The following is a 22,337-nucleotide window of genomic DNA, read 5'->3' on the forward strand; positions in this document are numbered from 1 at the left end:
GGAAGCATTAAGCTCTCCATCTCCCAAACGCTGGAGAGGAATAGTGTTGAGCGCGAATATTCGAATATCGAATTTTTTTCGCGAATATCGGCACTTCGCTAATTCGCGAATATTTCGAATATAGTGATATAAATTCGATATTTCGAATATTCTTTTTTTTTATTTTTTTTTATTGTTATATTTTTTTCTTTCCCACTTCCTTAAAGTTGTTCTTACCTGTCCTTTGGATTCCTGACTTCCTGGCTGCTCCAGTCAGTGCCCGTTGCCGCTTCTGCCGACTTCCGTGCTCATGGAGCGTCCCCATCACCATGGGAACGTCTCCATATACTAGAATGTACTGTCGGATTTGAGAATTACGTGAAAAATCGCAATTCGATTATTTCAAGTTATAATAATCGAATTTCGATTTTAACTTAGCACTGCTATATTTAATTCTAGCCTAATATGGAATATAGCAGTGCTAAGTTAAAATCGAAATTCGATTTTTATAACTTGAATTTTTTTTTTTTATTGTTATATTTTTTTCTTTCCCACTTCCCTAAAGTTGTTCTTACCTGTCCTTTGGATTCCTGGCTTCCTGGCTGCTCCAGTCAGTGCCCGTTGCCGCTTCTGCCGACTTCCGTGCTCATGGAGCGTCCCCATCACCATGGGAACGTCTCCATATACTAGAATGTACTGTCGGATTTGAGAATTACGTGAAAAATCGCAATTCGATTATTTCAAGTTATAATAATCGAATTTCGATTTTAACTTAGCACTGCTATATTTAATTCTAGCCTAATATGGAATATAGCAGTGCTAAGTTAAAATCGAAATTCGATTATTATAACTTGAATTAATCGAATTGCGATTTCAACTTGGACCTGGTTTGCTATGGTTGGCTTGGTAGAATTAGCGAATATGACGAATGTATTCGTCATATTCCACAAAACGAATATAACGAATGTATTCGTCATATTCCACAAAACGAAGATAACGAAGTATTCTGCATCTTCGTTTTAGCTACCTATTCATCAACTTTGCTAATTCTAGCAATCATATAGAAAAGTTTACTATAGAGACAGCTACGTTTAATTCGCTATGCGATTATATGACTGCTTTTTTAAAAAAAAAAAATAGAATAATTATAATACCTGATAATTATTATAATTATTCTATTTATATAAAAAAAGCAAAGTAATATAATCGCATAGCGAATTAAACTTAGCTGTCTCTATAGTAAACTTTCCTATATGATTGCTAGAATTAGCGAAGTTGATGAATAGGTAGCTAAAACGAAGATGCAGAATACTTCGTTATCTTCGTTTTGTGGAATATGACAAATACATTCGTTATATTCGTTTTGTGGAATATGACGAATACATTCGTCATATTCGCTAATTCTACCAAGCCAACCATAGTAAACCAGGTCCAAGTTGAAATCACAATTCGATTAATTCAAGTTATAATAATCGAATTTCGATTTTAACTTAGCACTGCTATATTCCATATTAGGCTAGAATTAAATATAGCAGTGCTAAGTTAAAATCGAAATTCGATTATTATAACTTGAAATAATCGAATTGCGATTTTCACGTAATTCTCAAATCCGACAGTACATTCTAGTATATGGAGACGTTCCCATGGTGATGGGGACGCTCCATGAGCACGGAAGTCGGCAGAAGCGGCAACGGGCACTGACTGGAGCAGCCAGGAAGCCAGGAATCCAAAGGACAGGTAAAAACAACTTTAGGGAAGTGGGAAAGAAAAAAATCTAACAATAAAAAAATAAAAATAAAATTCAAGTTATAATAATCGAATTTCGATTTTAACTTAGCACTGCTATATTCCATATTAAGCTAGAATTAACGAATATGGAATATAGCAGTGCTAAGTTAAAATCGAAATTCGATTATTATAACTTGAATTAATCGCATTGCTATTTCAATAGGAGAGTAGCCTTTAAGTTAAAATCGCATATTAATCGCGATAACAAGAATAATGACGAATATTCGATTTCGACGAATACAAAACGAATATTCTATCGAATATTCGCGAATTTCGTCGAAATCGAATATGGCACCTGCTGCTCATCACTAGAGAGGAAGAGGAAGTTCCTCCTACCCACCGGCGACCCCTAGCCCTGAATGCCAGCATTTCTAAAATACTGGCCTTTGAAATGCTGTCATTCCGACCGGTGGAGACGGATAGTTTTAAAGGCCTTTTGGCGGTGGCTGTCCCACAGTACGTCATGCCCAGCCACCACTACTTTTCCAGGAGAGCCATCCCTTCCCTGCACAACCAAGTAGGACGGATACGTGGACCAGTTTTGCACGGTCAGGGACGTTATATCTCCATAACAGCACACTGGGTAAATGCAGTGGTGGCTGGGCCTGAGGCGGATAGCAGTTTGGCGCATGTCCTTCCACCACCGAGGATTGCAGGGCGCTTCAGTTTGCCTCCTGTTGCTTCCTCCTCCTACTCTGCTTCCTCATTCTCTACCACTCCTCATCCGGTCAGCGTAACACCTTCACCACCAACTTCAGCACAGCCAGAGGTAAACGACAGCAGGCAGTTTTAAAACTTATATGTTTGGGGGACAAAACCCACACCGCGCAGGAGCTGTGGACGGGCCTTGAACAACAGACCAATGAGTGGTTTGTGCCAGTCAGCCTCAAGCCCGGCCTGGTGGTGTGCGATAATGGGCAAAATCTTGTAGCAGCTCTGGGACTAGCCAGTTTGACACACATCCCTTGCCTGGCGCATGTGCATAATTTGGTGGTGCAGAGATGCCTTAAAAATTACCCCGATATGTCCGAGCTGCTGCATAAAGTGTGGGCCGTCTGTGCGCGCTTTCGGCGTTCTCACCCTGCTGCTGCTCGCCTTTCAGCGCTGAAGCGTAACTTCGGCCTTCCCGCTCACTGCCTCATATGCGACGTGCCAACAAGGTGGAACTCCACCTTGCACATGCTGGTCAGACTGTGCGAGCAGCAGCAGGCGATAGTGGAGTTTCAGCTGCAGCACGCACGAGTGAGTCGCTCGGCGGAACAGCACCACTTCACCACAAATGACTGGGGCTCCATGCGAGACCTGTGTTCTTTGTTGCGCTGTTTCGAGTACTCCGTACCGATAACGCCGTTCTCATCGTTACTATCCAACTTCTATGCCTCCTTGAAAAAATGCTTCTGGCGATGATGTAAGAGGATGTGGCACAGGAGGAGGAGGAGAAGGAGGAAGAGAGATCATTTCGTAGGGTTTCCGGTCAGTCATTCCCAAGTGGCTCCGAGGGTGGGTTCCTGCACCCACAAACCCAAGGTACACAGTTGTCCAGCCAGGGCACAGTTCTGGAGGATGAGGATGAGGAGGTGGAGGATGAGGAGTAGGAGATGGAGGAGGAGGAACCATGTTCTCAGCAGGGTGGCACCCAGACCAGCTCATGGCCATCACTGGTGCGCGGATGGGGGGATACAGAGGACACAGACGATACACCTCTGACAGAGGACAGCTTTTCGTTGCCTCTGGACAGCCTGGCCAACATGAGCGATTACATGCTGCAGTGTCTCCGCATTGACTGCCGAGTTGCCCACATTCTAACTTGTGCTGAATACTGGGTGGCCACGCTGCTGGATCCCCGTTACAAGGACAACGTACCGTCCTTAATTCCGTCACTGGAGCGTGATCGTAAGATGTGCGAGTACAAGCGCATGCTGGTAAACGCGCTGCTGTTGACATTCCCAGCTGACAGCGGGGGCACAGTGCAAGCACAAGGAGAAGGCAGAGGACGAGGAAGAGGTCGACAACGCAGCTGGGGCACCGCTAGCACCTCAGAAGGCAGGGTTACCATGGCCGAAATGTGGAAAAGCTATGTCAGCATGCCACAACACCAGCTGATATGGAACGTCTTAGCAGGAGGCAGCATGTCACCAACATGGTGGAGCAGTATGTGTGCACACGCCTACACATACTGAATGACGGGTCTGCCCCCTTCAACTTCTGGGTCTCCAAATTGGGCACATGGCCTGAGCTGTATTATCTGAACGTGTGTTTAGCACCGCAGAGGGCGTCATCACAGACAAGCGCAGCTGCCTGTCCACAGCCAATGTGAACAAGCTCACATTCATTAAAATGAACCAGGCATGGACCTCTCAGGACTTGTCCGTACCTTGTGCAGAATAGACATGTATACCAGCACTAACCAGCCATTGTTATACTGTAGCGCAATTGCTCATTCTTGTATTTTGGATGTTTCACACTCTTTAAGAGTGTACCCCAATTTTAAAAAATAAAATTAAAAAAACAAAAACCTATGTTGGCTACCTCGTCATACTCCACCGCCTCTTCCACCTACACCGCTACGTCCACCGCCTCCTCAAACTCCTACTCCATATGGAACTCCACCTCATAAATCTATTTTTTTTTTATTTGTAAAGGGAGTGCAGAATTATTAGGCAAATGAGTATTTTAACCACATCATCCTCTTTATGCATGTTGTCTTACTCCAAGCTGTATAGGCTCGAAAGCCTACTACCAATTAAGCATATTAGGTGATGTGCATCTCTGTAATGAGAAGGGGTGTGTTCTAATGACATCAACACCCTATATTAGGTGTGCATAATTATTAGGCAACTTCCTTTCCTTTAGCAAAATGGGTCAAAAGAAGGACTTGACAGGCTCAGAAAAGTCAAAAATAGTGAGATATCTTGCAGAGGGATGCAGCACTCTTAAAATTGCAAAGCTTCTGAAGCGTGATCATCGAACAATCAAGCGTTTCATTCAAAATAGTCAACAGGGTCGCAAGAAGCGTGTGGAAAAACCAAGGCGCAAAATAACTGCCCATGAACTGAGAAAAGTCAAGCGTGCAGCTGCCAAGATGCCACTTGCCACCAGTTTGGCCATATTTCAGAGCTGCAACATCACTGGAGTGCCCAAAAGCACAAGGTGTGCAATACTCAGAGACATAGCCAAGGTAAGAAAGGCTGAAAGACGACCACCACTGAACAAGACACACAAGCTGAAACGTCAAGAGTGGGCCAAGAAATATCTCAAGACTGATTTTTCTAAGGTTTTATGGACTGATGAAATGAGAGTGAGTCTTGATGGGCCAGATGGATGGGCCCGTGGCTGGATTGGTAAAGGGCAGAGAGCTCCAGTCCGACTCAGACGCCAGCAAGGTGGAGGTGGAGTACTGGTTTGGGCTGGTATCATCAAAGATGAGCTTGTGGGGCCTTTTCGGGTTGAGGATGGAGTCAAGCTCAACTCCCAGTCCTACTGCCAGTTTCTGGAAGACACCTTCTTCAAGCAGTGGTACAGGAATAAGTCTGCATCCTTCAAGAAAAACATGATTTTCATGCAGGACAATGCTCCATCACACGCGTCCAAGTACTCCACAGTGTGGCTGGCAAGAAAAGGTATAAAAGAAGAAAATCTAATGACATGGCCTCCTTGTTCACCTGATCTGAACCCCATTGAGAACCTGTGGTCCATCATCAAATGTGAGATTTACAAGGAGGGAAAACAGTACACCTCTCTGAACAGTGTCTGGGAGGCTGTGGTTGCTGCTGCACGCAATGTTGATGGTGAACAGATCAAAACACTGACAGAATCCATGGATGGCAGGCTTTTGAGTGTCCTTGCAAAGAAAGGTGGCTATATTGGTCACTGATTTGTTTTTGTTTTGTTTTTGAATGTCAGAAATGTATATTTGTGAATGTTGAGATGTTATATTGGTTTCACTGGTAAAAATAAATAATTGAAATGGGTATATATTAGTTTTTTGTTAAGTTGCCTAATAATTATGCACAGTAATAGTCACCTGCACACACAGATATCCCCCTAAAATAGCTAAAACTAAAAACAAACTAAAAACTACTTCCAAAAATATTCAGCTTTGATATTAATGAGTTTTTTGGGTTCATTGAGAACATGGTTGTTGTTCAATAATAAAATTAATCCTCAAAAATACAACTTGCCTAATAATTCTGCACTCCCTGTACGTATTTTATTTTATATCATTTCACTACTTTGTCAGTTACATTTTCTGGTGAAATTCACCAATTTTGGGGTGTATAGTACCACTGCTATACCTAGTAGGACGGTTAAAAAATAAACAAATTGTTATTTACATTTTTGGGTGAAATTCACAAATTTTTGGGTGTGATGTACCACTGCTATACCTAGTAGGCTGGTAAATTTTTTTAAAATAATTGTCATTTACTTTTTCGGGTGAAATTCACCAATTTTTGGGTGCCATGTTGTCACAGCCAGTGGTTTGTTTTGTGACACTTTCCTTCACTTGGTTGCCCGTGGCAACGTGTGGTGTTGTGTGCATGTGGTGGCAGTGTCTCAGCCCTATGGCTGATCCCCAAGACATGATTGCCACGCATGCCGTTGCCCGTGGCAACAGGTGAAGTGTGTTTGTTTATGTGTGTATTCCCCTTTAAGAGTCCGTCTTCCCTTGCCTGGTGTTGGAAGGGTTAACCTCCTTCCTAGTGTGTGTGTGCACTGGGTGTGTCTGACTGTGGGTGTGGCTACTTGGCCCTATAAAGCCTCAGTGAATATCACTTGTCTGGGGGGTACTTCAGCCATGGTTAGCTGGAGCAGCCTCCTGTGTATTCCATCTGCCAGTGGGGGCCACCCTTGTGGTCATAGGTTTATGTATGGTGTTTAATAGATGTTTGGTCTTTATTTATTGCAGAATATGGTTTCCTGGGTTCCCGTGTGATGTCTGTGTGTGCGGTGTCCTTTGTGTTGGTTGTGGACAGCAGCACTTGCACGTGGGTTCCAGGTTGTGTGTCTTTGGCAGGTAAGTGTGGTTCTAGTTGCACTTACCTGCCATTGCCATATGTCTGTTTATGTTCCCCTTTCTTTATAGCTTGGCCATTTTAGACTCCTGTTACTCCGTGTCCAGGAGGAATGGGCTGTCTACCCAGCTCCTAGTACAGGGATCGTCAGAGGGTCAGAAGGGATCCAAGGTTCCTGAGCATGAGCCCTCCTACCTTCAAGGGCGGCTCATCCAGCTAGGAGTCAGGGTCAGATTAGGGAAGCTCTAGGAGGTGACCTGCTCCCTAATTCTGTGTTACTGGCCAAGTAGCGACCTTACATCTCCTGATACCGCACGGCTGAGGGTTTTCCCCATCCTCAGCCGTGACACATGTACCACTGCTATACCAAGTAGACAGGTTTAAATAAATAAATAAATAAATAAATAGTCATTTACATTTTTGGGTGAAATTCAACAATTTTTGGGTTTGATGTACCACTGCTATACCTAGTAGCCTGGTTAAAAATATAAAAAATTGTCAGTTACATTTTCAGTTGAAATTCAAAAATTTTCAAAAAGTTCGGGTCAAGTTCGGGTCCTGAACGCAAACTTTTTTGTGAAGTTCGGCCGAACCCGTCCATCCAGATGTCCGCTCAACTCTAGTCACTACTTGTAGGTTAGCCATAGTGAGGGAGAGGTTTGATGTATGCGAGAGAGAGTCTTACCCTGTGGTCTGAGTGGTGGATGCAAAATATGAATCAATTCACCTGTACGGATGTCTGAGTCTAAATTGGAATAGAATGTCTAGGAGGAAAGGAAGAACAAAAACCATTAACTGGCAATTTTTAACAATATGAACCAAACACTGAACAATATCAGAAAGTATCCTCAAGAGGAGGTAAATATATTGGAGATCTTTTGTCACCGTGAGAGACCAAATCTGGTCTTTACACCAGAGTATATTACTCCGATGCAAGTGGAGGAGAGAGGGGAAACATAAAATAGTGAGTAGAAAGGGATATATAGATATGTGAGAAGAGTAAGATAGTAAATAGTAGAGTATAAGTATATTGAGCTGAGAGCGAAGTGAGGAGAATTCCTAGAAGGGAGAGGTAGAAGAGAAATTGAACCATGCTATTCCTAACTGCAATAGCCCCCCTCAACCACGCCACATCTGAAATTCAGATTGCGTAACATGTATAAAGGTTCTATCAATGACCATGACGCAGATCAAGAGGGACCAACGCAGCCTGAAAGGATATTTTCATCAATTACAGTACAGCACGGTACTAATAAAGAATGTATCAGCAAATCAAAAGAGAAAAGCTAGAGGCCTCAACCGTCTCCATCCGAGATGATGAGGCGGGGAAACAGTTTGCCTTGCTTCTTCCTCTGTTTCAGCGATTTCCCTGTGCCGACCAGTTCCCACGGAGTCGGAGGTGTGATTTCTGGTGGAATGCAGATGTCAGTTGTCATTTACCAATCAAGAACATCTAGATCATCAATGTCCAGAATTTTCAGAGCGTCTTGGAGGTCTCCATGCGTTTTAATGACCAACCTTTTTCTTTCCATTGTATCAATAATCCAAAGGGAAAAAGCCAACGAAAGGCAATAAGTTTGTGCCTTAAGTGGTCAGTAAAGGGTTTCAGCAGGCGTCTTTTTTGCAGTGTGGCAGGGACCAGATCTTGGAACAGCATTATTTTCGCACCTTGATATTCAAGCTTGTCACATTCTCTAGCTTTTTTCATTACTAGCTCTTTCTGAGAGTAATTCAGGAACCTGCAGATAGTGTCCCTAGGTGGGTCAGTTGGTTTTGGTTTAGGTTTCAAGGCACGGTGAGCTCTTTCGAGTACTATTGGGGCTTCCTGATCTTCGCCCAGCAAGGAGGAGCATATTTCTAGAACAACTTTGATAACCGCCTCAGAGGCTACAGACTCAGTGACACCTCTGAAGCGTATATTGTTACGACGGCCCCTATTTTCTTGGTCCTTTATGTGGTCATAGAGGTAGTTGATATGTGGCTGATAGGTGTAGAGTGCATCAGAGTTTGTTTTTGTATAGCTCACCAATGCTGTTTGAGTGACTTCAAGACTCTCCACTCTGTGGCCCACTTGTTGTATTTCTCTTTTCAGGTCCACTAGTTCCTCAAGAATGGGATTGACGGCTTTAGTAAGAGCTTGTGAGATGAAGGATCTTGAAATAGGGAGTTCAGATGTAGCTTCCATTCAGTGGCGTAGCTAGAAATGACTTGCCCCCCAGCAAATTTTTTAATGGGGCCCCCTCCCCCAGGATTTTTTTTTTGCAACCCCTTCCTTTCATGCCGCCCCAATTCCTGTGGCTAGTAAAGATCGCTCTCTCAGACCAGGCCCGGTAGCTGTTCCATCAGTTTTCTACACTGTCTATACTGTCACTGTATATAATTTCATTGTGTAATACTATTGAGGGGGCCCTGACAAAATCTTTTAGTCCTCCTCCTCCTGGATGGGCCCCCTTCTGGGTCAGGGCCCCAAAGCAGCCGCTTCCCCTGCTTCCCCTATAGTTACGCCCCTGCTTCCATTGAGTCCTCAGGATCACTTTCGTTGTCATCTTGAGAAGGAACTAGTTTAGAAGCAGCGGTTTTAGCGTGTGAATCGTTTACGTTAGATTTTTTCATCATGTATTTGTCAAGACCAGGTTGGTGCATATGAGAAAGTTTAAGTTTTTTTAGGAGGATCTGGTCTTGAAGCAGGGTATCTTCCGATCTTCACCATAAGATTGCATTTAAATGGCCCTCGTATAGTAAGTGCTCGTATATCCTTTAGGAGGTGGGACTGTAGTTATTGCGGCATTATTAAAGCTTTATAGTTATCCCTGTTTTAGGCAACAGTGCATTGGATAGTATTGTGTGTTCACTGGTGAGGTGATTGTCGCCACCTGGTGGAGAACTAGTGCTATGTAGGTCTCAAAGATTCTAATACACACACAATAAAGCTTGTATTAATAATGGCTAGTAGAAGGTGCTGTATTAAGAAATTATGTCAGTAATGTCACTGTTTCAGCTTCTGGCAGGGACATAAATCAAGTGCCACTGAAAGGAATATGAGATGGATTTCCTTATTTGCAGCCAGGTGGGTGTGAGGGCCACATATATATGTAAAGTCTGTAGCGAATTTAAGTTAAGGGACTTACAAGCATGGACACACCGGTTCAAGGCTCTCTGTTTCCCTGAACGAGGTTACGGGGATTCACTGCAGATTCGAGTGTTGCGCCTGTAAATGTCGCTCCAAGATGGCGCCTCGGTCCTCTGTGTGGCCAGACCAGAGCTGGGCGAAAGAGGAAAAGGTGTCGGAGCAGGGGCACTCAAAGGACCTGTGATACAGGCTCACTAGAGACTCGGCGCTGCGTCTGGGTAGGTAAGTTTTATCCCGTCATGGTTCTCCGGTAAGTCGCTGTATCGCTGGAAAGCTTCAGACTATGACTCTCACCTATGGCTCTCGCCAGTTCGTTAGGCCTGACTAGGCCGCGGCTCGTCCGGCCATCTCCCTGCAGCTAGAGACACCCGGTCAAGTGAAGGATGAATGACCGCGTTCTCCGGTGTCAATACATCAATCTTTCCTGGGGCTCAGATGAGTCTGGACCCGGGGATGTTCAGGGATGATTTTTGGTTGTAGGAGCTCTGCTCAGATGTGTCTTGCCAGTATGGTAGCAAGCCCCCCTTCCCCCCACAATGTCCTGGTATTAACAGAGATGTTTCTGTAGAGTCCATACATTGTACATCTGTATACATAATACATGGAAAAAATACTACTGAGGTTTTTAGCCATAGAAAATCTTCAAATTCTAGCATTGAGCTCTAAAGTTCAATGGTTAGAGTCTCAGCCTTTTATGTAGAACGCTGTGGTTTGAGATCATGCAGAGACAATTTAAAAATAGAGTCTGAATAAAAGGATCATAGTACTGACTGCATATATGGACACAGGCATATAGGGAGTCAGAGCAGGGACTCCAAGAAGGACTGACTCCATATATGGACACATAGCTGGTACTCCTAAGCCATATATGACTTTTTTTTATTTTATATACAGTACAGACCAAAAGTTTGGACACACCTTCTCATTCAAAGAGTTTTCTCTCTTTTCATGACTATGAAGGCATCAAAACTATGAATTAACACATGTGGAATTATATACATAACAAACAAGTGTGAAACAACTGAAAATATGTCATATTCTAGGTTCTTCAAAGTAGCCACCTTTTGCTTTGATTACTGCTTTGCACACTCTTGGCATTCTCTTGATGAGCTTCAAGAGGTAGTCCCCTGAAATGGTCTTCCAACAGTCTTGAAGGAGTTCCCAGAGATGCTTAGCACTTGTTGGCCCTTTTGCCTTCACTCTGCGGTCCAGCTCACCCCAAACCATCTCAATTGGGTTCAGGTCCAGTGACTGTGGAGGCCAGGTCATCTGGCGCAGCACCCCATCACTCTCCTTCATGGTCAAATAGCCCTTACTTTCAAAGTTTTCCCAATTTTTTGGCTGACTGACTGACCTTCATTTCTTAACGTAATGATGGCCACTCGTTTTTCTTTACTTGGCTGCTTTTTTCTTGCCATAATACAAATTCTAAACAGTCTATTCAGTAGGACTATCAGCTGTGTATCCACCTGACTTCTCCTCAACGCAACTGATGGTCCCAACCCCATTTATAAGGCAAGAAATCCCACTTATTAAACCTGACAGGGCACACCTGTGAAGTGAAAACCATTTCAGGGGACTACCTCTTGAAGCTCATCAAGAGAATGCCAAGAGTGTGCAAAGCAGTAATCAAAGCAAAAGGTGGATACTTTTGAATATTACATATTTTCAGTTGTTTCACAGTTGTTTGTTATGAATATAATTCCACATGTGTTAATTCATAGTTTTGATGCCTTCAGTGTGAATCTACAATTTTCATAGTCATTAAAAAAATAAAGAAAACTCTTTGAATGAGAAGATGTGTCCAAACTTTTGGTCTGTACTGTATATATATATAGAATTGGATTAAAAACATGGCTAACAAAATCCTCCCTCTTAAAAAAAAAAACCCTAATGATAATAATTGAAATTCGATAACACGTTGTCGTCACTAGTGTTGAATTCCTCCGAGGCTACAACAATTATGCATTCAGCGTACAGAAAAGAACAAGTAAGTATGTGGCTGGAGGTAGATTACATGGTCATTGGATATCAATTTTACTGCAGGCCAGTGTACTACAGGCCCCAAAAATTCTGCATTTAGCGTACAGAAAAGAACAAGTATTTATGTGGCTAGAGGTAGATTAAACGGTAATTGGATGTCAATTTTACAGCAGGCCAGTGTACTACAGGCCCCAAAAATTTTGCATTCAGCTTACATAAAAGAACAAATAAGTATGCAGATGGAGGTAGATTACATAATCATTGGATATCAATTTTTTAGCAGGCCAGTAGACTACAGGCCCCGAAAACTATGCATTCAGAATACAGAAAAGAACAAGTATGTATGGGGCTGGAGGTAAATTACACGGTCATTGCCAGCTTACTACAGGGCCCAAAAATTATGCATTCAGTGTAAATAAAAGAACAAGTAAGTATGTGGCTAGAGGTAGATTACACGGTCATTGGATATCAATTTAACAGCAGGCCAGTGCACTACAGGCACCAAAAATGGTGCATTCAGCATACACAAAAGAACAAGTAAGTATGTGGCTGGAGGTAGATTAAAAGGCCATTGGATATCAATTTTACAAAAGTCCAGTTTACTACAAGCCCCAACATCTTTTACATTCAGTGCACATAAGAGAACAAGTAAGTATGTGGCTGGAGGTAGATTACACGGTCATTGGATATCAATTTTATAGCAGGCTATTTTACAACTGGCCCCAAAAAAATATGTATTCAGTGTACAGAAAAGAAAAAGTAAGTATGTGGCAGAAGGTAGATTACACGGTAATTGGATATCAATTTTTCAGTAGGCCAGTTTACGATAGGACTAGGGATGAGCGAACCCGAACTGTATAGTTCGGGTTCATACCGAATTTTGGGGTGTCCGTGACACGGACCCGAACCCGAACATTTTCGTAAAAGTCCGGGTTCGGTGTTTGGCGCTTTCTTGGCGCTTTTTGAAAGGCTGCAAAGGAGCCAATCAACAAGCGTCATACTACTTGCCCCAAGAGGCCATCACAGCCTTGCCTACTATTGGCATGGCTGTGATTGGCCAGTGCAGCATGTGACCCAGCCTCTATATAAGCTTGGGTCACGTAGCGCTGCACGTCACTCTGCTGATTCAAGCATAGGGAGAGGTTGCTGCTGCGACGTTAGGGCGAGATTAGGCAGATTAACTCCTCCAAAAGACTTCATTCTGTGATCAATCTCCAGCTGTGGATCATTGAAGTGCTAATATCGAATTGCTCACTTTTTTTAGGCTGCCCAGAGCGTTTTTGTATCACTTTTTTCTGGGGTGATCGGCGGCCATTTTGTGGCTTGTGGTGCGCCAGCACAAGCTACCACCAAGTGCTTTTAACCATCAATAGTGTGGTTATTTTTTGCTATATCCTACATCAGCTGCAGGCTGAGCCTGTGTCACCGAAGTGCATTTAACCATCAACAGTGTGGTTATTTTTTGGCCATATACTACATCAGGTGCAGGCTGAGCCTGTGTCATCCAAGTGCATTTAACCATCAACAGTGTGGTTATTTTTTGGCCATATACTACATCAGGTGCAGGCTGAGCCTGTGTCACCCAAGTGCATTTAACCATCAACAGTATGGTTAATTTTTGGCCATATACTACATCAGGTGCAGGCTGAGCCTGTGTCACCCAAGTGCATTTAACCATCAACAGTGTGGTTAATTTTTGGCCATATACTACATCAGGTGCAGGCTGAGCCTGTGTCACCCAAGTGCATTTAACCATCAATAGTGTGGTTATTTTTTGGCCATATACTACATCAGGGGCAAGTTGAGCCTGTCACCCAGCGCCTAAAAAATAGACCTGACATTTATATTCCTCCAAATCAGTACTGTTTGAGCTGGTCAAGTTATTTGTAGTGACTGTAAAAGCACAGTTTTTGTTCTGGGTTGAAAAACTATTCCCAAATTTGACATTCTCAAAATAAGTAGTTTATGCTATATCAGGCCTACTTGAAATCTATCCCAAAAAGGATATCTTAGATTCAAGGTGCTGATAGTGTCATTCAGAAAAACTTAACACACACGCTACCGTGCAGATACAAGTCTAATTCTGTGATTAAAGGTATATCTGTCACACAGCGCGAAAAAAATAGGCCTCACATTTCTATTCAACCAAATCTGTACTGTTTTAGCTGGTCAAATTATTTGTAGTGACCGTAAAAGCACAGTTTTTGTTCTGGGTTGAAAAACTATTCCCAAATTTGCCATTTTCAAAATTGTGGTGAACGGGAACAATGAGAAAAACATCTAATAAGGGACGCGGACATGGACGTGGACATGGTCGTGGTCGTGTTAGTGGACCCTCTGGTGCTGGGAGAGGACGTGGCCGTTCTGCCACAGCCACACGTCCTAGTGAACCAACTACCTCAGGTCCCAGTAGCCAGCAGAATTTACAGCGATATTTGGTGGGGCCCAATGCCGTTCTAAGGATGGTAAGGCCTGAGCAGGTACAGGCATTAGTCAATTGGGTGGCCGACAGTGCATCCAGCACGTTCACATTATCTCCCACCCAGTCTTCTGCAGAAAGCGCACAGATGGCGCATGAAAACCAAGCCCATCAGTCTGTCACATCACCCCCATGCATATCAGGGAAACTGTCTGAGCCTCAAGTTATGCAGCAGTCTCTTATGCTGTTTGAAGACTCTGCTGCCAGGGTTTCCCAAGGGCATCCACCTAGCCCTTCCCCAGGGGTGGAAGAGATAGAATGCACTAACGCACAACCACTTATGTTTCCTGATGATGAGGACATGGGAATACCACCTCAGCACGTCTCTGATGATGACGAAACACAGGTGCCAACTGCTGCGTCTTTCTGCAGTGTGCAGACTGAACAGGAGGTCAGGGATCAAGACTGGGTGGAAGACGATGCAGGGGACGATGAGGTCCTAGACCCCACATGGAATGAAGGTCGTGCCACTGACTTTCACAGTTCGGAGGAAGAGGCAGTGGTGAGACCGAGCCAACAGCGTAGCCTCTGGAGGAACGTTGGCACCTGCCGCCCAGCAAACATGGGATATACCACCAACACCACCACCTGCGTCACCAAGCATCTCAACCATGTCACACGGCAGCGTTCAGCTCTCCATCTCACAAACATTTAAGAGAAAGCGTAAATTCCCACCTAGCCACCCTCGATCCCTGGCCCTGAATGCCAGCATTTCTAAACTACTGGCCTATGAAATGCTGTCATTTAGGCTGGTGGACACAGACAGCTTCAAACAGCTCATGTCGCTTGCTGTCCCACAGTATGTTGTTCCCAGCCGCCACTACTTCTCCAAGAGAGCCGTGCCTTCCCTGCACAACCAAGTGTCCGATAAAATCAAGTGTGCACTGCGCAACGCCATCTGTGGCAAGGTCCACCTAACCACAGATACGTGGACCAGTAAGCACGGCCAGGGACGCTATATCTCCCTAACTGCACACTGGGTAAATGTAGTGGCGGCTGGGCCCCAGGCGGAGAGCTGTTTGGCGCACGTCCTTCCGCCGCCAAGGATCGCAGGGCAACATTCTTTGCCTCCTGTCTCCTCCTCCTCCTACTCAGCTTCCTCCTCCTCTTCTTCCACCTGCTCATCCAGTCAGCCACACACCTTCACCACCAACTTCAGCACACCCCGGGGTAAACGTCAGCAGGCCGTTCTGAAACTCATATGTTTGGGGGACAGGCCCCACACCGCACAGGAGTTGTGGCGGGGTATAGAACAACAGACCGACGAGTGGTTGCTGCCGGTGAGCCTCAAGCCCGGCCTGGTGGTGTGCGATAATGGGCGAAATCTCGTTGCAGCTCTGGGACTAGCCGGTTTGACGCACATCCCTTGCCTGGCGCATGTGCTGAATTTGGTGGTGCAGAAGTTCATTCGCAAATACCCCGACATGTCAGAGCTGCTGCATAAAGTGCGGGCCGTCTGTTCGCGCTTCCGGCGTTCACACCCTGCTGCTGCACGCCTGTCTGCGCTACAGCGTAACTTCGGCCTTCCCGCTCACCGCCTCATATGCGATGTGCCCACCAGGTGGAACTCCACCTTGCACATGCTGGACAGACTGTGCGAGCAGCAGGCCATAGTGGAGTTTAGCTGCTGCACGCACGGGTCAGTTGCACTGCGGAACAGCACCACTTCACCACCAATGACTGGGCCTCCATGCGAGACATGTGTGCCCTTTTACGCTGCTTCGAGTACTCCACCAACATGGCCAGTGGCGATGACGCCGTTATCAGCGTTACAATACCACTTCTATGTCTCCTTGAGAAAACACTTAGGGCGATGATGGAAGAGGAGGTGGCCCAGGAGGAAGAGGAGGAAGAGGGGTCATTTTTAGCACTTTCAGGCCAGTCTCTTCGAAGTGACTCAGAGGGAGGTTTTTTGCAACACCAGAGGCCAGGTACAAATGTGGCCAGACAGGGCCCACTACTGGAGGACGAGAAGGACGAGGATGAGGAGGAGGTGGAGGAGGATGAGGATGAAGCATGTTCACAGCGGGGTGGCACCCAAAGCAGCTCGGGCCCATCACTGGTGCGTGGCTGGGGGGAAACACAGGACGATGACGATACGCCTCCCACAGAGGACAGCTTGTCCTTACCTCTGGGCAGCCTGGCACACATGAGCGACTACATGCTGCAGTGCCTGCGCAACGACAGCAGAGTTGCCCACATTTTAACGTGTGCGGACTACTGGGTTGCCACCCTGCTGGATCCCGCGTACAAAGACAATGTGCCCACCTTACTTCCTATACTGGAGCGTGATAGGAAGATGCGCGAGTACAAGCGCACGTTGGTAGACGCGCTACTGAGAGCATTCCCAAATGTCACAGGGGAACCAGTGGAAGCCCAAGGCGAAGGCAGAGGAGGAGCAAGAGGTCGCCAACGCAGCTGTGTCACGGCCAGCTCCTCTGAGGGCAGGGTTAGCATGGCAGAGATGTGGAAAAGTTTTGTCACCACGCCACAGCTAACTGCACCACCACCTGATACGGAATGTGTTAGCAGGAGGCAACATTTCACTAACATGGTGGAACAGTACCTGTGCACACCCCTCCACGTACTGACTGATGGTTCGGCCCCATTCAACTTCTGGGTCTCCAAATTGCCCACGTGGCCAGAGCTAGCCTTTTATGCCTTGGAGGTGCTGGCCTGCCCAGCGGCCAGCGTTTTGTCTGAACGTGTATTCAGCACGGCAGGGGGCGTCATTACAGACAAACGCAGCCGCCTGTCTACAGCCAATGTGGACAAGCTGACGTTCATAAAAATGAACCAGGCATGGATCCCACAGGACCTGTCCATCCCTTGTGCAGATTAGACATTAATTACCTCCCCTTAACAATATATTATTGTACTCCAGGGCACTTCCTCATTCAATCCTATTTTTATTTTCATTTTACCATTATATTGCGGGGCAACCCAAAGTTGAATGAACCTCTCATCTGTCTGGGTGCCGGGGCCTAAATATGTGACAGTGGCCTGTTCCAGTGGTGGGTGACGTGAAGCCTGATTCTCTGCTATGACATGAAGACTGATTCTGCGCTGACATGAAGCCTGAATCTCTGTTACGGGACCTCTCTCCTCTGTCTGGGTTCCGGGGCCTAAATATGTGACAGTGGCCTGTTCCAGTGGTGGGTGACGTGAAGCCTGATTCTCTGCTATGACATGAAGATTGATTCTGTGCTGACATGAAGCCTGAATCTCTGTTACGGGACCTCTCTTCTCTGTCTGGGTGCCGGGGCCTAAATATGTGACAGTGGCCTGTTCCAGTGTTGGGTGACGTGAAGCCTGATTCTCTGCTATGACATGAAGACTGATTCTGTGCTGACATGAAGCCTGAATCTCTGTTACGGGACCTCTCTCCTCTGTCTGGGTGCCGGGGCCTAAATATGTGACAGTGGCCTGTTCCAGTGGTGGGTGACGTGAAGCCTGATTCTCTGCTATGACATGAAGACTGATTCTCTGCTGACATTGTAGTGTCCCACTAGATAGGCGTGGGCACTACACAAGGGTCAATTGGTGTGCGCGTTACTCCTACTCACAAGGGACAGAAATTTTATATTTTATTATGCATTTAATGTATTTTCTAATGTGTTTTTATATGCAATGTTCCCCTGTGTAAATGCTTAGCAGGCCTAGTTGGGTGTAGTTAGACATCCCAGACACTAGAGGGAGATAGGGAGCCCCTAGTATAAATATCCAGGCCCAGACAGGGAGAGGGGGTTCAGAGTCAGGAGTCTGCAGAGACAGAAGTTAGAAGGCACCAGCCAGGGACAAGATGAGGGCCTCCTCCTGACATGCAGCTAGACAGCCCAGGCTACTAGTTGTTACCAGGAGGCTAGTAGAGGGATCCTAGCCTACCTGCGGATCAAGAGAGCCTTAGTTAGCTCTGAAGACACCCCAGTTGCAGGACAGAACCTCCTGGGAGAAACCCACAGTCCTTCATCATCCAAGCAAAGATAAGTAACCCTGATAGGCAGATGCTTTAGGAAGAAAAGCAAGGATTTTATACGAGAGGAAGATATATATATATACCAAGGATTTAAGCCACCATTTAGGCATCCGGGCCTTGGGATTGAAACCAGACAGGAGTTCTAGAAAGGACAGTGTACGCTATTTCTGAGGAAAGGTGCAACCTGATTCTGAGTGCATTGTGGATTTACCCTCTGAGTATCTTGCATAATTAATACCTGCCATCTTGTGGAGTAAGCCTGCTTGTAAAGCTGTAATCTCATGGACTGTGTTACCATCTGTATGTACAAAGTTGGACTATTAAGTAAAGCAACGTTTGGTTCACTATACCACCTGTGTACCTCAATTATTCCAACTATAAATCGGTGTGCCACCGTTACAGGCACTGGCGTCACGAATCCAAAAGGGACCTTGCCCCAGGCACTCAAAATACCTGTCACATCCAGGGCACCTCATCCACCATCAGGCCTGGTCCCTACATACCGAGTGTGCCCCAGAGGAACTGTGTCTACCTCTCCTTCACTGCCGCATGCCTGCCCAGGGTTCTCCAATACAGTGAGCAACCCACGATTGCCCATAACCGTGACCTCGCTTCGCTATACCCTGCAGGTCTGGCGTGCTGCAACATGAAGCCTGAATCTCTGTTATGGGACCTCTCTCCTCTGCCTGGGTGCCTGGGCCTAAATATGTGACAGTGGCCTGTTCCAGTGGTGGGTGACGTGAAGCCTGATTCTCTGCTATGACATGAAGACTGATTCTCTGCTGACATGAAGCCTGAATCTCTGTTATGGGACCTCTCTCCTCTGTCTGGGTGCCGGGGCCTAAATATGTGACAGTGGCCTGTTCCAGTGGTGGGTGACGTGAAGCCTGATTCTCTGCTATGACATGAAGACTGATTCTCTGCTGACATGAAGCCTGAATCTCTGTTATGGGACCTCTCTCCTCTGTCTGGGTGCCGGGGCCTAAATATGTGGCAGTGGCCTGTTCCAGTGGTGGGTGATGTGAAGCCTGATTCTCTGCTATGACATGAAGACTGATTCTGTGCTGACATGAAGCCTGAATCTCTGTTACGGGACCTCTCTCCTCTGCCTGGGTGCCTGGGCCTAAATGTGTGACAGTGGCCTGTTCCAGTGGTGGGTGACGTGAAGCCTGATTCTCTGCTATGACATGAAGACTGATTCTCTGCTGACATGAAGCCTGAATCTCTGTTATGGGACCTCTCTCCTCTGTCTGGGTGCCGGGGCCTAAATATGTGACAGTGGCCTGTTCCAGTGGTGGGTGACGTGAAGCCTGATTCTCTGCTATGACATGAAGACTGATTCTCTGCTGACATGAAGCCTGAATCTCTGTTACGGGACCTCTCTTCTCTGCCTGGGTGCCTGGGCCTAAATGTGTGACAGTGGCCTGTTCCAGTGGTGGGTGACGTGAAGCCTGATTCTCTGCTATGACATGAAGACTGATTCTCTGCTGACATGAAGCCTGAATCTCTGTTACGGGACCTCTCTCCTCTGCCTGGGTGCCTGGGCCTAAATGTGTGACAGTGGCCTGTTCCAGTGGTGGGTGACGTGAAGCCTGATTCTCTGCTATGACATGAAGACTGATTCTCTGCTGACATGAAGCCAGATTCTCTGTTACGGGACCTCTCTCCTCTGTCTGGGTGCCGGGGCCTAAATATGTGACAGTGGCCTGTTCCAGTGGTGGGTGACGTGAAGCCTGATTCTCTGCTATGACATAAAGACTGATTCTCTGCTGACATGAAGCCAGATTCTCTGCTATGGCATGAAGAGACTTATTCTCTGCTGACGTGAAGCCCGATTCTCTGCTATGGGACCTCTGTCCAATTGATATTGGTTAATTTTTTTTATTTTTTTTATTCCTTTCCCTATCCACATTTGTTTGCAGGGGATTTACCTACATGTTTCTGCCTTTTGCAGCCCTCTAGCTCTTTCCTGAGCTGTTTTACAGCCTTTTTAGTGCCGAAAAGTTCGGGTCCCCATTGACTTCAATGGGGTTCGGGACGAAGTTTGGGTCGGGTTCGGATCCCGAACCCGAACATTTCCGGGAAGTTCGGCCGAACTTCTCGAACCCGAACATCCAGGTGTTCGCTCAACTCTAGATAGGACCCAAAAATTATGCATTCAGCTTACATAAAAGAACAAGTAAGTATGTGGTTTGAGGTCGATTAAACGGTAATTGGATATCAATTTTTCAGCAGGCCAGTAAACTACAGGCCCCAAAAATTATGCATTCAGCGTACATAAAAGAACAAGTAAGTATGTGGCTGGAGGTAGATTACACGGCCATTGGATATAAATTTTACAGCAGGCCAGTGTACTACAGGCCCCAAAAATTATGCATTCAGCTTACATAAAAGAACAAGTAAGTATGCGGCTGGCGGTAGATTGCACGGTCATTGTATATCAATTTTACAGCAGGCTAATGAATAACAAATAAGTATGTGGCTGAAGGTAGATAACACAGCCATTGGTTATCAATCTTACAAAATTCCAGTTTACTAAAGGCCCCAAAAATTTTACATTGAGCGCACATTAGAGAACAAGTATGTGGCTGGAGGTAGATTTCTCGGACATTGGATATCAATTTTATAGCAGGCCAGTATACTACAGGCCCCAAAAATTATGCATTCAGCGTACATAAAAGAAGAAGTGAGTATGTGGCTGGAGGTAGATTACATGGCCAGTGGATATAAATTTTACAGCAGGCCAGTTTACTGCAGGCCCCAAAAAATATGCATTCATCATACATAAAAGAACAAGTATGTATGTGGCTGGAGGTAGATTACACGAACATTAGATATCAATTTTACAGCAGGCCAATGTACTAAAGGCCCCCAAAATTATGCATTCAGCATACATAAAAGTACAAGTATGTGGCTGGAGGTAAATTACACGGTCATTGGATATAATTTTATAGCAGGCCAGTGCACTAAAGGCCCCCAAAATTATGCATTTAGCATAATGAAAAAAAAAAAAGTAAATATGTGGCTGGAGGTAGATTACATGGCCATTGGATAACAATTTTACAAAAGTCCAGTTTACTACAGGCCCAAAAAAAATTATACATTCAATTGCACATAAGAGAACAAGAAAGTATGTGGCTAGAGGTAGTTTACACGGTCATTTGATATCAATTTTATAGCAGGCTAGTTTACTACAGGCCCCAAAAATTATGTATTTAGCGTACAGAAAAGAAAAGTGAGTATGTGGCTGGAGGTAGATTACACTGTTATTGGATATAAATTTTATAGCAGGCCAGTGCACTACAGGCCCCAAAAATACTACATTCATCATAAAGAAAAGAACAAGTATGTATGTGGCTAGAGGTAAATTACAAGGTCATTGGATATCAATATTACAAAATTCCTTTTTACTACAGGCCCCAAAAATTATACATTCAGCGTACAGAAAAGAACAAGTTAGTATGTGGCTGGAGGTATATTACACGACCATTGGATATAAATTTTATAGCAGGCCAGTGTACTACAGGCACCAAAAATTATGCATTCAGCTTACATAAGAGAACAAGTAAGTATGCGGCTGGAGGTAGATTACACAGTCATTGGATATCGATTTCACAGCAGGCCAATGTACTACAGGCCCCAAAAATCGGGCATTCAGCATACAGAAAAGAACAAGTAAGTATCTGGCTGGAGGTAGATTACACAGCCATTGGATATCAATCTTACAAAATTCCGTTTTACTACAGGCCGCAAAAATTATACATTCAGCGAACATAAGAGAACAAGTAAGTATGTGGCTGGAGGTAGAATACTCAAACATTGGCTATCAATTTTATAGCAGGTTAGTTTACTACAGGCTACAAAAATTATGTACAGTCAGGTCCATAAATATTGGGACGTTGACACAATTCTAACATTTTTGGCTCCATACACCACCACAATGGATTTGAAATGAAATGAACAAGAGGTGCTATAACTGCAGACTGTCAG

This window comes from Bufo bufo, chromosome 2, assembly GCF_905171765.1.
Source record: "Bufo bufo chromosome 2, aBufBuf1.1, whole genome shotgun sequence".
Lineage (NCBI taxonomy): Eukaryota > Metazoa > Chordata > Amphibia > Anura > Bufonidae > Bufo > Bufo bufo.